Below are 14,595 nucleotides of genomic sequence, written 5' to 3'. Positions count from 1 at the left end.
CCTCCCGACAACCATGCGGATGGTCTACTCAATTCAGTCTCGAAATTCCCAGAAGGCATTGCTTCATTTTAACTTTTGCAAATAAAAAAATGCAGGTAGATTTGTTTTATTTCAAACCATGCACGTTTTTGAACATCTACATAAAAAATTTCGCTACAAAACAATGCAGACTGATTTAAAAGCTTGAGACTGTAAAAGGTAACCATGACTGTGATATAGAGACTCGGCAGTCCCTTCTGGCATCTGCCCAAATTCCAGATTACAGTCACTGCTGGCATGATGCAGAAAAACCAATAAAATGAGGAATACATTTCAGAAACTTGCGCTGAAATTGTGCAAGAATTTAATGAAAATGTTACTGTGTTCACACCTGCAGGTTCTAGTGATTCAGCTGGTTAAAATCCATCGGCACAGTGTTTTGGGTCGGGGTTAGTTGCGTCACAGCTGGGTTTGATTTCCAGCGGGGGTTAGGAGTTTGCATGGTGGAGTTTGCATGGTCTTCCCATTTCCTCTGAGTGCTCCGGTCTAATTTTCTGGTCCGTCACTGTCACTTTCCCCTGGCGCTGTCTGGTGGCTGCCCACCGCTCCTCGGGGATAGGTAACCTGCAGAGGACTTCCTCTTCTTCTAATCATCGTACAGCGGCCCGAACAATACATCTGCTCTGTCCTCAGTCTCTGTAAAATGAGGAATGTGCTTCATGCAATTAGAAAACATTGCAGGTTCTTTCCTTAATTAGTTCAACCTTCTGGCACAGTCTCTTGATCTGACGCATCGGCTTCCTGACCCTTTTTGTGGTTTCCTACACACCAGACACTGCTGGTGAACCGCTCTGTATGAGGTCCCAGTGAATTGATTTGGAGTACAGCGTTCTATGTGAGTACTTTTAAACTTTAAATAGCTTTAGATACATTTTACAAAAGGCCTTAAAGGCAGCAGAGGGGGGGTCGATGGGAGGAAGAAAGGAGAAGTTAGGAAGACGTAAGAGAGGGAGAAACGCCGGGTGAGATAGCTCCAGAGTGTGACTAATAAAACTTTTTAAATTTGTATTTTTATCTTGGCTGCAGCTACAATGGATCCCCTTCACTGACCTCCAGTTTCATGTAGGTAATTGTCATTTTGTTGAAAGGCACAGAAGTTTCCAAATTAATGAGTGTGAAAGGACTCCACAAAAGGAATATCAATTCCACACACGCCGGTATGCACAGAAGGAGGGAGAGTGTGATTGATCCTTGTGTGTGTTTGTGTGTGTGTGTGTGTGTGTGTGTGTGTGTGTGTGTGTGTGTGTGTGTGTGTGTGTGTGTGTGTGTCTGTGTGTGTGTGTGACTGGAGCCTGTTCAGAAGATCAACACTAACTAGATTAGCACACATCTGATCTGATACTTAAAAGCAGATCACACCTGCAGGCTGTGAGTGACTGTTATCAAGCAGAGGCCATCATGCAATCTTCTTCTTCTTCTTCTTCTTCTTCTTCTTCTATCAGATACGACACGTGTTGCCACAGGATTTAAAAAATACAGATAGCAGCCAACACAACCACATGAATTCACTGCATACGCACGACCTTTCGCATGTAGTTTGCATCCCACACATTATAAAACTAATTTGTCGCAGCAATAATTAACACAACCACAGAAAAAGCAAAAGCTCTGTCATCATGGTTCATAATAATAGCAACAGTCGGTCTTAATCAACCTCACAGCAGTCGGTGAGAGAGTGAAGGGTAACTACAGACTCACTCCTCACCCAGCGTAGGCCCACTAAGATGTCGGGAGGCAGTCTAGTATTTAATTTCTAATATTATGTCAAAACATGGCTCAGCGTTTCTCCACTCATGTCTGCGTGTCATTTGTACCATACTGAAATGGCACGTCATGTTCACATTGCATGTTTATAGCCTATAATGGCAGGCGGAAACGATGAGGAAACGATGCGTGAATAAATGTTTCTGCAAAAACTTTTCTGCAAAAAACACTTTGGTTGTTTGTTACAACTCTGTGCTTATGCTCTGTTTGGGATGAGGCCACTTGGTTAGGTTTTTGGAAAACATCTTGGTTTGAAACACCAGTCTTGGTTTCCACGATCACAGATGGAGAGTGTCTGACTTCCCTTGAAAAAAAACCCCCCAAAAAACAGATGGAAATGTCTCTCTCCTTGATAAAAAAACAAACAAACAAAAAAAACCAAAACAGTTTTGTCACCACCTGAAACAGCTGGATACGTCTCCCAGTGTCCTTAAAAATATCCAGCGGTGTGACTCAAACTCTGGTCGCCCATTTGGTCGCCCGTTTTGTATGCTTGTAATAATGACACCATGTCCTGTAGCAACAGCTGGCTAATTACACATGCCATGTCAACTTTCTCTGTGGTTTGCAGAGGCTGATATCATATCCTGGCGCCTGGGCTGAAGCGATGGTGGTGGAGGTGGCTTCCAAGCCAGTGACCACAGTTCGAAACTGTGTTTCAACATTTGTCCGTTTGACACCACTGGAAATTATACGGCCTCGTTTGTGGCGACTAAAACTATTTTTAGCCAAAGCATGATCTGTTCTTAACCTTTACAAAGTGGTTTCAACAGGCCATAAGCACAGCATTGTCCAAATTAAACAAATACGGTGCTAGCTTTTATTCTGGTGATTGGATTGTTCTACTCATCGAGGTTTAACTCCGACAGTGACAGCATTCCTGCCTCCGCACGCCGCAGCTCAGCGTGTGAGTTGTGTTGAGAGAACTGAAAAATCACACGTCTGTGTGTAACCAGGCAGATACTACAAGCCAAAGGATGTTGAGCGAGGAACTCAATATTTGTGTATTCGTGGCGTTCCACTTACAAAGTTCGTATTTTCTGGATAAACACATTTCAAAGAGAGGGAGGGTGTTGAAATTTGGGCCAGAGTCTCCCGCTGAGCTGCTGGATCTCCCTCTGCCAGCTAATTTTCCCTTTGTACCTTTAAATCCTTTAATACGGTGGGCAGCCAAGACTAATAATACGATTAAAATGTGTACCTGCCACCGCAAGAGACCAACGGACAGACAAAAACACACGTGCTGTACAGTAGAGTATGTTCACAGCAGATAACCAACAACTGCGTGTGCGCATGTTTGTCTGATTGTAATTAATTTATGCCATGTTGTATAAATGACTCCCACGTGTGTGTGTGTGTTCATGCGTGTGTGTAAACTCGTTGTCATTACCTGTTACTCACTGAACTGTGAAATATAAATTTTTGCTCTCTTGATTAAGATCTCGACCTCCCTCCAGTCTTGGTCTGAACTGTGTGTGTCCATCTGAATGTGCGAGCGTGTCCTGTGTTGTCACGTCCAATGTGAGAAAACGTCCACTGGAATACCATCAAGCTAAAGCTGCGTTAGAGTCACACAAGGTACTAATTCCACTAAGAATGGGGTTAGATTGCTTATGTAGTGCATTTCAAATGACTTTTTGCTGCAGTGACAACGTGGCTTGAAAACTGACACCGTGGCGAGCAGTGCTTCACCGTTTGTCATTGTCTATTGCTGTAAATACTTCACATAAGGTCCAAACAAAAAGACTCGCCAAATGCAAAAAACATCTGCAGAATCAGAATAAAGGACGCTGGATTGACCAGGTCAAACTTCAGTCAGGTCAGTTAGCATCTCTGGACGTGCTTAGCTCAGCGTGATAATGTTATCTTGCTTGATTAGTTTGGCGTTGGCTGATTACTCTTTAAAAGATGAGTGTTTTTTCACCCACTTGAAGAAAATATATTACTTTAGTGCGAACCGTCGGCTGGTAAGAACACTGAAATGTTCTTTTTAGTGGACAGTATGCAGCAAATACTGATTATGTAGTCGACAGGACGTTAATACGCAATTTTCAAACACAAGCTAAAACAGATTAGATTAGGATGTATCACACAGGCAGAGTTCAAACAGAGGAGGGAGAAAAGATTTGCAGAATTCTTTTGTTTGTTTCCTCTTCTCGTACCTTTCTACAGACTTCTGTGAAGAAATCTGTTCTGTCGCTGCTTCTTCTTTCACTTGAACGCCGTCCGTCTCTTTTTTCCCTGCCAGCTCTTACTTTCTGTAAAGCATCACCAAGGCAGAAAAAAACAATTAGTTTTCATATTTATTTAATTATGTGCACGTTGTGTGGACAAATGCAGACTGGAAATGTGTGTGTGTGTGTGTGTGTGTAGATTTACTATGTAGGAGTGTTTTCACAGGCTTTTTGTTCTAATTGCGTGTCCGTCTACAATCGGCATTCAGGCTTCCTGTACACACGTGTGCATTTGTGTGTGGCATTCACTGTGTGTGTGTGCGTGTGTGTGCATGTGTGTGTGTGTGCTTTGGCTGGTAGAGGCCCCCTCTCTAGTACCCCCCAGCTCCGTCTCTCCTGCCAATAGCTAATTGATTTGGCTCCATCCTGCCCGCTCTACTTACTCAAGTAGTTAATTAACTCAACTTTTAATTCGTTTGCACACAGCGCCTGGGTAAAAACATAAAGCTGACACCAGCCACGCACGACCACTCACCCTGTTTTTGTCCAACAGAGCACACAAAGCTGGGAGTCCCCGCAGCTCGTAAACGGGCCTGGAGAGGTCGGGAAGTTGCTCGACTGAGTTTACTGCACACGCCGCAGCCCGGCCAGCTTCCACTGGCTCCGCTCCATCACTCAGTCCAGCTCCTCGTCTGGTTCCTTTTCTTAGTTAACGCTCGGTTACTCTCCCTTTTTCTCCCCCAGTATTGCTCAATTTTTTGGCTTCTCTGTTACGTGTACATTGATTATGATTTTAACTGGCACATAACACTAAATTAGCATACGCAATTTGCATGAGGTTGATGAGGAACTTTAATTACTCAGCGATTAGTTCACCAGGTGCTGAGATTTCTGGCTTTCAAAAGTCACTTTCAAGCCTCTACTCACTGTACTCGCACTTTCAGCAGCCAAACAATGACGAATTAAAGCAAATGAGAAAGCAATTGATTGTTCAGTTTACAACAATTATATCTTGCCTTCACACATTTCAGAGTTTTTTTGGAATGAGGACTGTGACTATTTTTCTTTTTTATACCTTATAGACCAAGAAGATAGAAGCAGTGTCCCTGCTCAACCCGAACGCTTCAATTTTGTCCTCTGCGTGGTGATAGTCACAGGTAAGTGTTGTCTTGTTTTGATTGTATTTACAGCTGCCTACGAGTCTGGTGAAGTCAGCTGGACATTAGCTAACAAGTTAGCTCTGCTTCGGTCTGCTATGCAGTGGAGTTTGAAGCGAGTTTAATGTTAATAATATTACGAGGTTGTCACAGTAAAAAGTCTGGAAACATGTGCAGACTGGAGACAGAGACGATGCCAACAGTGTCCAAGAGTTTGGAGACTGAGTTGGAGACACACAGCTCTCTAGCTAGCTGTTAGCCATTAGCCACATGGTAGTAACTTAACATAAATGAACAAACTAACATTATTCAGACACACTGACCATTCTGAAATGTCCTGCTGCAGCCACAGAGTCTGTACTTCTTCAGGGGCCTCTCCTTCTGGGTCCCATTCTGGGTCAAACTGGTTCGGTTGAACAAAAGCATCTCCCTGAGCCATAGCATACAAGAAGTAGGTGTTGACAGACTGAGCTCATTAGCATTTAAAGGTGCAGGCACAGAAACAGCCTTCTCTCAGTAGTCCTCCATGTTCTGTCACATTCTGAGGTCGATACTTCTCCACGGGCAGGACGGCAGGGAGTGGAAGAAACATCTGCTAATGTGAGTTGTTCAAAAACTTTCTTTTTAGTAACTCTGTGTACACAAACAATGTTCTCAATGCTGGTGTTCATGTATAGAGACCCTGGTGATGCTACCAGCAAAGTTTCATGTTGTGTCGAGTCTTCTTACTGTTTTAAAATAGCGATTTTGATGTTATGGCTAATTTGCCCGTAGCACTCCCATTGAAAATGAAAATACGGTAAATCTTAAAAGTGCCTCTTTTGTCACAATTATGCTTTTACACGAAGATTTGACTCATACAGTCACAAAAAAAGCCTAGGTTGCATTTTAGCTTTTCTATCTTGATGGTCTGAACTGTGTACAGGTCCTTTTCATGGAGGTCACTACAACATGTCATAACAAGAGAAGCGCAGGTGGAGCTAACAGCATTAATGATGGCTTTGGTCCACTTAAGTGTCCCATTATGCCTGTGAGCCAGGATGCATTATACTGCTGCCCCCCTAAACTGAGTGCAACCATTATTAAGCTGTAGATGCACCTGGGCTGTTTGTGCTGTGATGATGTTTGTGCCTCATATACATTTTTTCAGCGTCTCTTCTGGAGGAGCCACTCGTCGCACTGAGAGCAAAGCAGTTGGACCCCCATGCAGGAGATGGCAGGCAGGAGGTTCAGCAAATGTGGTTGTTTTCAGAATCAACAGCAGGAACAGGCAAACACAAAAGACAACGCAAGAAAGACTCAACTAATGACCGCACAAACTCAACTAATGAGGGGACGAGGTGCAGCTGAAGGGAGGATGGAGAAGCACAGGTGAGGGTGGCGATGCGAAGAAACAAAAGAGCATGCTGGGAAGAAAACTGGGAACTGGGCCGGGTTAACGAAGCTGGTGCAGAGGGAAAGTATGGAGGGAAGCGCAGGCTGGGGAGGAGCACAGGAACACAAGAAGACAGGAGGGAAACAAAGCAGAGAGACAAGACTGAAAATAACCTGCAGCCACATGAAACACAAATACAATGAGAGAAAAATAACAGTACTGTGAGACCTAGGAGTATAAAAAGTGAGAAAAGTCTGAGTCGTGGGCCGGTCATCCTCTTGACTCCATCACCCAACACGAGATAAGGTCAAGGTACAGATGTGACAGTTACAGGAGAGTCTGACAGAGCACACTGAAGACATTCTCACCTGAACGATGTAGGTTGAACAGAAAACGGTGGGGATGAATGTTATGAAACGTTACAGCACCGGTGTCTATTTGACTGATCTGAATGAATGTCGTGTCACCACAGGGGGGAGCCAGATGCAGAGACATGGTTATTGTGGTTATTGAAGGCGAGTCCTTCAGAGACATTGTTAACCACATGAGCCGTTGTTAAATGTGACGGTCTAGCCTTTGGAGCGTTTCCTGTTTCCGTCACCAGATGTTTTACCCTTACGTCATGATTTCTAAATGTACACCACACGATGTCGCCGTTTTCTCTCTTTCCTTTTTCTTTTTCGGGTGCGCAAAGAATCTTGGGATATGTGAGGCCACAAAGGATAGCAGCGGTGCATCCTTCAAAAACAGGGAGATGAAGGCCACATTTGGAGGAGCCTTTAAATTGGAACAGCCTTCGAGCAGCGTTGTGACGTAATTGGCCTTCAAATGCGAACTCCGAAGGATGCAGACGCTGGATTGAGACACATCAACAGACAGCAGGTGAGGAAAGGAGTGTCAGAGAGGAATGATGATGGGGGAGCAAGGTCCGGAGGGAACAGATATGTGCTGTGGGCTGATGGACTGATGAGAGGCTGGTGTGCAGAGCGGGAGGAGCGATGAGCCGACAGTTGACAGGTGCGTTCAGAAATCAGAGTCAGGAGCCTGGAGGGAGGACCGAGCCCACGCCATCACAAAGGGGGCACTAGGGATACAGGAAAAGAGAAAATGCAGGAAAACACTAGGTAACTTCTGTGGATACATGCATGGCTGTAACACTGAAGATTAACTTCAAAAACAGAAAAGCAGTGAAAAGAAAAAGTCTGCAAATAAGCCCAAATATTCACGCAAAATAAGGAGAAATATTCAGTCGTAGGTGGGACTGGATTTTGGATTAGAGCCAGGACAAGACCCTGTGTGGCTCAGAAGAAGTGATGATGCAAAACACAGATACAACAGCGCTCGACGCTGCCATGCAGCGTTATGTTTTTCACACCGAATACACAGAAGCAGCTTTCAAGTGCCGTTTATAGAGAACGCGATTAGTCTCGAGGACAGAGGTGTGAAATGTCCTGTTGGGTGCGAGCTTGCAACAAACATCACCAACAATCACGAGCCGCTCTGTCCTTTACCCAAATCCGATACAACTCTTATCCCCCTCCCAACGCCTCTGAAGAATGATGAGTGAATATGCGAGGGATGAATGTCCATTTCACAGTTTGACTTTTGAACTTTCCAAATCGAGCCCTCGGTGGCGTTATCAGCGCAGAAACACATCAAACCTTTCCTGCCTTTCCACGGCACCTGTACCATCTTATCTCGTTCTCCCTCCTCCTGCTCGCTGTCCGTCTCAGCACGTCTCCGTCTCCTCGTCCTTGTGTCTGCCTGTGTCTCTTTTCTTATCCTTTCGGGTCCGTCTGTTTGTTTGTCTCTCATTGTCCTTGCGAGGCTACAAGACGATTCAATAACCTCTTTTTTTGGCGTGACTGTTTATCAGTCATGAAAAACACTCTCAAAGACATTTTTTCTTTGTCTCTGTTGGTTTGAAGATAGCGAAGGCTATTCTGCTGCCACTCTGGGGGGTCAACCACTTTCAGGAAGACACTGTCGGGCGCTTTCTCAGGACTGGCGTAGGGTCTGTGTCTCAGCACAATGAAAACACAACCGATGGTTCAGCGTTCTGTCTGTGTGCCTTTGTGTAGTTCAGGTTCAACAGTTGGACACTTTAACTGTATTTATCATTTTGAGCATAAAGGACGACTTTTACAAGAAGAAGTATTGAATAGCTATGTTTCTGAAGCATGCCTGGCTAACGGAGCCATTCAGTATACTCGGCAACAGTAACAACTTCCTTGTAAGCCACATGAAAAGCAAAGCATTTAACGGAGAAGTGCGAACAGCTGCTGATCATTGTGTGCTGGAAAGCAAAGCGTAAGTTCAACACACAACTGAAATGTAATCAGCGTGGTGTGTAGGAGGGGCGGAATACTGTGTGCACCTTGTTTTTCTATGCACTCCGTTCTGTCATTTCCTGTTTTCATGATTTGGAGTACTGGGATGAGACTAGTGCCACCTGCTGTTAAGGAGGCTTATTGCATCTTGCACAAGCGTAGAACGTACACACTACTGTGGAGTTGGCAGCACGTAGAAGCGGTGTGTTCACCGTAACTTTTCTGCCGAATGGTTCAGATGAGAGGCAATGGAGTGGTCGGATAAAGGCAGCTGGCCGTTGGTTTGAGTCTGGGCAGTGTGTGGGGGCCTTAAAATAATGTCAAAGAGAAGAGGAAGTCGTGACACAAAGCATACCAGGCTAATAAACACAGATTCAAGACTGTCGTTGACCCACATTTATATATTGTTTGCTTGGAAGTGAGAGGAGCTGTCAGGAGCTGCAGGTTAATGAAGCTCTTAGGCAGAAGCAGAGGAGGTGATAGATGTTCCCACCACCACCGGAGCCTGCTGGAGTTTGCCAAAGCAGACGAGCTATTAATACTCTGCGGGTGATTATGAGATGAAGACAGATGTATAGACTATTAGTCAGCGGTCGGTAACCTTCAGAGCAGATTAAAAAAAAAATTGTGCTTGTTGAAAAAGAAACCAGAAAGTGAAGCTGCTGTTACGGAAACGTTCAGCTCTTTCAGGGAGTTTTGTGAGCTCAACTTTTATAAACACGATTTAATTTCAGGGGATGATTAGTGGTGGAAATTAGTCTTTTTTACTTGAATTAACACAAATAAAGGGATTTAATTTTAATTTAACAAGTCTAAATGACACTGTACTGATGGTAAAAACTGTGCAATTCCTTATCTTTTTATGATCTACCTTGAAACATTAATGAAATCACTGATGCAGGGAGACAAACCAACAGCGACCGCAGCGTGTGAAGCTCGATTCTCACCACGTTAAATGATGTTTTATTGCAGGTCACACTCACATTTCTGAGTGTAAAATGAGACCAGAATCAATTAATTTCATTAGAATCTTGATCCTCATTTACAGCCGGTGTTTAACTTTTAAAAAAAAAATAATGAAACGGTTTTCACTTGAGTGATTCTTCTGATCTTTTAGCGCACTGATGAAGGGAAAGAGCGGCAAACTCCGACATGAAAAAACACATTTCAATTTGTCTTTATCGCTCCCTATTCTGTCTTAACTTTCCAATTCCTTTGCCAATTCCACTTTCTCTCCATCCCTCCCTTATCGCTTTCCTGTCCTCAGCCCCCCCCCCCTTCTCCCTCTCCTCACTCTATCCTCCATTTTTTTTCAGTGGCTCTTTTCTCCCCTCCTCCCTCGGTCTCTCTCCAAAGGCCTCTGGTTTCTCCAGTTGATGTATTTTACCTCCAGGTGTCAGTCTGGTTCATAGATTAAACTGACTTACAGTTTGCCTTTTTCTCTCTCTGTCTTCCCCCACAACACACACACACACACACACACACACAAACTTACTTCACCTCACCAACCCCAGCCTCCTCCGTGTTTCCAACTTCGGCCGACCTATGCTTCACCTCACTTCAAAGGCGAGACGAGCTGCAATTACCTCCCAAAGTATCTCGTCTCATCCAGACTTAGAGCCTGGCTGAGCGGGATCCCTAGTGTGTGTGTCTGTGTGTGTCTGCGATAGCACAGACAGTGTGGGTGTGGATGAGTGTTGTGTTCCTGTACTTCTATCCTCATGAGGACCACCTGATCTCGCAAGAACAGAAACCGGAGGGGAAATCCTCCAGGTTAAGGACATTTCAGCTGCAAAGCTGAAACCGTTCACCTTCCACACAGTGTTCTGCTCCCCACTGGTCAGAGCTTATTGAAAATAATGTCCAAATAAAGTTGAGAGTTACCTGGGAGCGTAGATAGATAACATACATGGTTGCGGTATAGGCCGTAAACTTTGCCACCTCTGTGAAAGTGAACGGGACACGAGCCAAACTAAGAATTCTGCAAAATACACATCAGATACATTTTTGCAGACAGTGATTTCTATCATTTCATCATGCTGACGTGTATTTGTTTTTAATGGATGTGTCCACTCTCAAAATCTCAGATGTGCCTAAAGGAGTTAGTAGAGCAGTTTTTAGAAAGGAGGTACACATTTAGGATTTAATTGTGATTCACTATCAGCATTTTTGCACCTTATTTTGCTGTCAGCTGTTATTACAGATACCATGAGTCTATTATTTGGACCTGCACCCGGCTGTGCCTCTCAGCCACGCTTCCAAAATGTTTCAAGACCTGCGAACCAGGCTAATTATGACTTTTTCTCTTATGATTGTTGTTCCGTGGAGGTTTTATACCCATAAATACCTTCATCAAGTTGAGAAAATTCATTTCAAATTTTCCGATGTCACTATGGAGTCAAGTTTGTTGGCCAAGCTGGAGCTTGCAGGTTGGGCCGGGGGGGAGAAACATTGCTGCCTGTATTAAGTGGGCTGCAAAAACCAGGAAGTAAACCCAGAAGTTGGAAAACAGCACTGATGATCCACACTCCGCTCCACCTGCCTCTCAGCCGCTGCACCTCCTCACAACGCCGCCTCACCAGTGGACGGTGGCACTGGTTCATCGGTGAGTTACCCAGGTCTGCTCACACTTATTCCTGTTTGTCTTGTCAAATAAATCGCCATTGAAACTGTTCCAAATCTGGTGTCTGCTTCTGGGTCCTCAAACCTACCACCACACATCGTCACAGTCGATCACCTGACTGCGGTTGACATGATGCTGAAAGAGTCTCCAGGTTCTGCAGTGTGTGACTGTGGAGTTTATTAATATCCAGCGCTGAGTTCCCCTTTCGCCTCGATCGTCTTGTTCAGTTTTTAATTAAGCATTATTGGACCACCTATCTAAATAATTAATGAGGTTACATAAATCAGGTCACAAGGGGAAGTTGACATAGAAGAAATTACTGCAGCTGTTTGTCTCCTCTTCAAGGTCTGAATTAATGTGGTCTGTTAAAACACTCCTGCTGTAGACTGTCGTATGAATCTGGGCTTTGTGGAAGCTTCTCAGCTGAAACTGATGGCATTTAAACCTCTGAAATAAAAGTTACCTTCTTATTTTGGAAGGCAGCATAGGGGAGCAGCAAAAAAGCATGCTGAAATACTGAGGCTTTAAAGTATTAAAGGTTTGGAGATGAATTTGCTAGAACTCTGTCATAAAAAGAATGGCTAATAGTCACTGTCATAAACTGATACACCACCCCAATATGTAACTTGAATATCAAACACTTACGATACCCAAGAGACGTGGAAAAAAAAAGAAACAGAATTTACTTCAGTGTCCTTCAGCATAAATCAACCTCCTCTGCTCATCTGTGAATTCCAAAAGCTCATATTTACCCAAAAAATGTGGCCAGAAAAAAACACCAGATGGAAAACCTGCTGGATCCCGGCCTCTTGGTTATATTTCATTCTGCCACCTTTGTTTTTACGGTTTGTTGTTTGTCAGTAAAGTAATTTAGATTCCTGTTAGGTGCTGACTTCTAGTGGCTAGAGCAAGTATTTCGGGAGCAAAAGAGCAAAGGAGGAATTCAGGCCTAGTAATTTAAAGACAGAGAAAGCCCACATAGGATTAGAGGACAAGGGATGGATTGTGGGGTCAAACAAGTTCATTGTCAAGTTACATTGAGTTTGTTACATAACTGAAGTTAAGTCAAATCGAAACCAAGTAGTTTTTCTTGCTTAAACTGTTTTTCAAACCTCCAAAATTTCCTTTCAGGTTGCTTAAAGGCTGGCAGAGACTCTTCGTCAAGGCGTGGATGGGGGTCGAACCCATGATCTTTGGTTTACGAGACCAACGCCTTACCACTTGGCCACCACGCCTGTTTCATGAAGGCACCAGCTGAGTCTTTACAACGAACGTCAGGTACCCTTGTTGTGGGAACCGTTACGTACATTGTATTAAGGATTCACTGGGAATCAACCTGTTCAGTCACTAAATTACGATGATGAGTTGGTTATTAGCCAGTTCATGAATCGGCACATCTCATATATCCCCACTTCTTAGACAAGAGCTGAGATTTGAGTTAAAATAATTTTTTACTTATTCTGTAGCAAGGGAAGACAACAGAGTGGCCAATATTATTTTCCAGAAATGCTGAAATGAGAGTTACATCCTCATTTGTCAGGGCATGGATGGGGGTTGAACCCTCTATCTTTGCTTTTCTAGACAAACATCTTACCACTATCCTTTGTGGCCTTACATATCCCAAGATTCTTTGCATGCCCGAAAGAAAGACAGAAAATGACGACAGCGTGTGGTGTAGATCGTCACTTTTGCGGGCCTGAAAGCGCGACGTGAGGGTAATTACCTTTCACTAAACCACACTGCCAGACAACAACGTTCCTGGTACCCATTAGTTCGATGACGTGTTGGTTCTTTTCCCAGTTAATGAATCTGCATGTCTGACACCTCGCCATTACTGCGGACATAAGAAGAGCTCCGGCGGCCTCTCCCATCAGCGCTCTCTTTGCGGTTTGTGATTTCTGACGCCTCCCAGAAATGACCTTGCACAAATCCCACCGTGCTCGAACGAGGCCGAGCGTTTCACCTGTACATTTGCCCTGCAGACAGCGATAACAAGCGCCTAAGGATTTTTCCAGTGCAGTAAAAGAAATGTGTTGCATTAAAGACAAATGGTGAGTTAATGACTTCACTTGTTGCCTGCCTAACAAGTCAGAGCTTGTTAATTAAAGGCATACAATACACTCTCAGATGAGCAGAAACAGTTTAATAACTTCTCCCTCTTTGTGTTTTAGAGTTTTATACAATTTCTCTGTGATTCAGCGTGTGAACGGAGCAGCATCATTTCAAGGCATGGTGATGTATAACGATGTGGATGGTGTATGATACGGGCTAACTTGCAGTGATTATATATTACATGGATAATGACGGGGTGGGTGAACGTCGTGGATCAGCGCTGCTCAGTAAGCTGCAGGTGTCTCTGCTCGGGAGGCGGAGTGTGTACGTGATCGTCTTGCTGTGTGTTTGTGCATATGTGATTTGCATGAGCAGGTGCTTTTATATGTTACGCCTGCATCTATTTTGTAATATTCTGTACATTACCGTGTGTGTGTATGTGTGTGTGTGTGTGTGTTGTGCGTTCAGATGATCCTGACATCCTTGTCTCTCGGTTAATGAGGTGTGAAGATGAATGTTGCTGCTGTCGAGATACTGCCAGGAAAATGACGATCATCATGATCATGATAGGAATTACTCTCTTTGTGTGTGGTAGTGTGTTAGATGATGTGTGTGTGTGTGTGTGTGTGTGTGTATGTTTTGTGTATTCAAGAGGTGATGTTCGGCCTGAGTAAAGCTCCATAGTTACTCATAAAGCATGTCTGATGAAGATTGCCCCGCTTATAATACCATCACAACCGAACACACTCAATCATTTAATAAACTCAAAATATTCTGATTGGATCCCGGGTGTCCTTGTGCTTCAGTAATGCAGAGGAAATTGAGTTATTTCATGAATTGATGAGAGAAAAAAGCCCTGTGTAATTAATGGGTCCCGGGGAACAAATATGAATCTGGTTGCAGTCCTTATTTGATGCGCTATTTAATTAAAAACATGGAGCATCGTTCATCAAATACCAGAGAATTACATTTGTGTAAAGTATGTGTACCAGCGACAATATCAAAGGGAGAGCAGGCAGAGCACTCAGCCCCAAATTGAAAATTTAACTCATTACTCAGTGGGCTTTGAGTCTTCTGTGAT

General features: G+C 43.9%; 1 long non-coding RNA gene and 1 other non-coding gene across 2 annotated transcripts; both read right to left on the bottom strand.

Annotated features, from left to right (window-relative positions):
* Positions 1 to 228: 228 nt before the first annotated feature.
* LOC119021667 lies at positions 229 to 5,503 on the bottom strand. The gene is made up of 3 exons (XR_005075715.1): positions 5,458 to 5,503; positions 3,966 to 4,061; positions 229 to 675 (listed from the first exon to the last, which is right to left on the bottom strand). It is a non-coding gene; the product is annotated as an uncharacterized LOC119021667 (long non-coding RNA).
* Positions 5,504 to 12,625: 7,122 nt separating this feature from the next.
* Positions 12,626 to 12,697, bottom strand: trnat-cgu. The gene has a single exon. It is a non-coding gene; the product is annotated as a tRNA-Thr (tRNA).
* Between the last annotated feature and the right edge of the window lie 1,898 nt (positions 12,698 to 14,595).

The sequence above is a fragment of the Acanthopagrus latus genome, chromosome 6 (assembly GCF_904848185.1).
Source record: "Acanthopagrus latus isolate v.2019 chromosome 6, fAcaLat1.1, whole genome shotgun sequence".
Lineage (NCBI taxonomy): Eukaryota > Metazoa > Chordata > Actinopteri > Spariformes > Sparidae > Acanthopagrus > Acanthopagrus latus.
Note: the sequence above shows the minus strand (reverse complement) of the source record. Positions and strands in the feature narration are given on the sequence as shown.